A 2,073-nucleotide genomic window follows, 5' to 3' on the forward strand; every position below is an offset into this window, starting at 1 on the left:
AGGCATGCACCATGCTGGGCTGGAATTGTCTTGACTGTTAATATAACTCATTGTGGGAGGCACCATTCCCTAGGCAAGGGGTCCTGGACTATACAAAAAGAGAGAAAGCTAACTGAGTACTAAGCAGCAAGCAAGTGAGCAAGGATTCTCTCCTCTCTCTCCCTCTCCCTCTCTCTCTCCCTCTCCCTCCCCCGCCTCCGTCTCTGCCCCAATCCCCACAGTGATGGACTGTGACCTGTAATTGTAAATCACATAACCCCTTTCTTCCTAAGTTGCTTGTTGTCAGGGTGTTTGATCACAGCAGCAGAAATGAACGTAGAATACATGCACACAATGTGTTGTGATTCTGTTCACTCCCTCCTGCCCCTCTGCTATCTCCTTGTTTTCCCTCTGAACTCCTTCTTCCCACCTAGTTCTCCTATCCCGGCCAAGTCCATGGTAGGGAATGCATATTAGATACTATGTCAAACCTGGACAGTCATATTCTTATACATTTTATGCATAAAATATTTAAATGTACAAAATCAGACTGAACTATGTGGAATCCACAGGAGAATATCTTTGATTTCAAATAGGTAAAAATTTCTGTAACAAAACATAAATATTGTGAAAAAAATTAATGAATTGGGTTATATTAAGATTTAAAATGTCTGCTCAATAAAGATAACATTATTAAAAGACAAAGCAGATGCACTCAGGAGGCAGAGGCAGGTGGATCTCTGTGAGGTCAAGGCCAGCCTGGTCTACGTGAGTTCCAACAGGTTGGAAGTTTGTAGTCTGTTATTATTAGGATATAAAGAAAACTTCTAAAGATCAGTAAGGCAAAGCAATAATACCCAATAGAGCAATGAACAAAGGCTGCAGAGATGATTCTCAGAAGGGGAAAGAAATGGTTAGTAAGCTTGTAAACTATCCTCACAGTATCTGGAAAAAATGAGTTTAAAAATAGATCTCTTTTAGTCCTATAAGATCAGGGAAATCTGAAAGTCTAATAACAAACCTTGAGTGGTTTTTAAGGTGTTTTTTCAGGTAAGAAAAATAAACCCCAGTTCAGGGAACAATCTATCACCTCCCCATAACATCAGATATGGAAAATGCTTCTGACCCATGTTACGGCTCTTGGTGCCTATCCTAAGAAACTCACATGTTCACATATGCAGGAATGGTCTTCCTTAACTACTCTCCATCTTATTTTTGTGTCAGTCACTGAATCTGGAGCTTGTTAATTGTGCTAGACTGGCGCTGGTCAGCGAGCCTTGGGAATCCATCCATCTCTGCCTCCCCAGCACCAGAATAACAGACATGTGCCACTGTACCCAGCTTATTTATATGAGTGCTAGGGATCAAAATCAAGTCCTCTTGTCTGTACAGCAAGCACTTTATTGACTGAGTCATCTCTCCAGTCATCTATAGACACATCTTAAAGACATAATGTTGGGTACGGAACAGAAGTTACAAAGGGAAATGGACAGCTGGAGATGGAGACGGTTCAATGGATTTGGGTGAAGGTTGGTGGCTGCAGGCTTGCTGGGCTGAAAGTCCCACTGGGATGATTGTCACTGAGTCTCATTTGCCAGTAGGGTAGCAAAAGCATCCTCAACATGCAGTCTTTGCCCAGGCAGCTTCCAAGGGGAAGGTGTAGAAACAGTAGGGGGAGGTGGGTCTAAATTTGATTAAGCTCTATTATATGAAATGCACAAAAACTCAATAAAAATATACATTAAAAAATGGATATTAAATTTTGGATTTTTTTCTATGTCTTCAAGTTTGGAATTTTAATTGATAGTCCACTGAATCTATAGGTGGCTTTTAGTAGGATGGTCATTCTCATAATGCCAACTCTTTCCACCGGGAGCACGGCAAGTCTTCCCTTCCTCTACTGTTTACCTCAATTTCTTTCTTCAGTGTTTTAAATTTTTCATTGTAGAAGTCTTAGTTTCTTGGTTAGTTTTGCTTTAGTGTCAACTTGACACACATGGGTTGAGGGAGCCTCAATCAGGGAATTGCCTCTATTGGACTGGCCTGTGGCCATGTCTGAGGGGCATCTTCTTGATGAGTGATGTGGGAGGGCCC

Source organism: Nannospalax galili, unplaced genomic scaffold, assembly GCF_000622305.1.
Source record: "Nannospalax galili isolate Female #2095 unplaced genomic scaffold, S.galili_v1.0 scaffold291, whole genome shotgun sequence".
Taxonomy (NCBI): Eukaryota; Metazoa; Chordata; class Mammalia; order Rodentia; family Spalacidae; genus Nannospalax; species Nannospalax galili.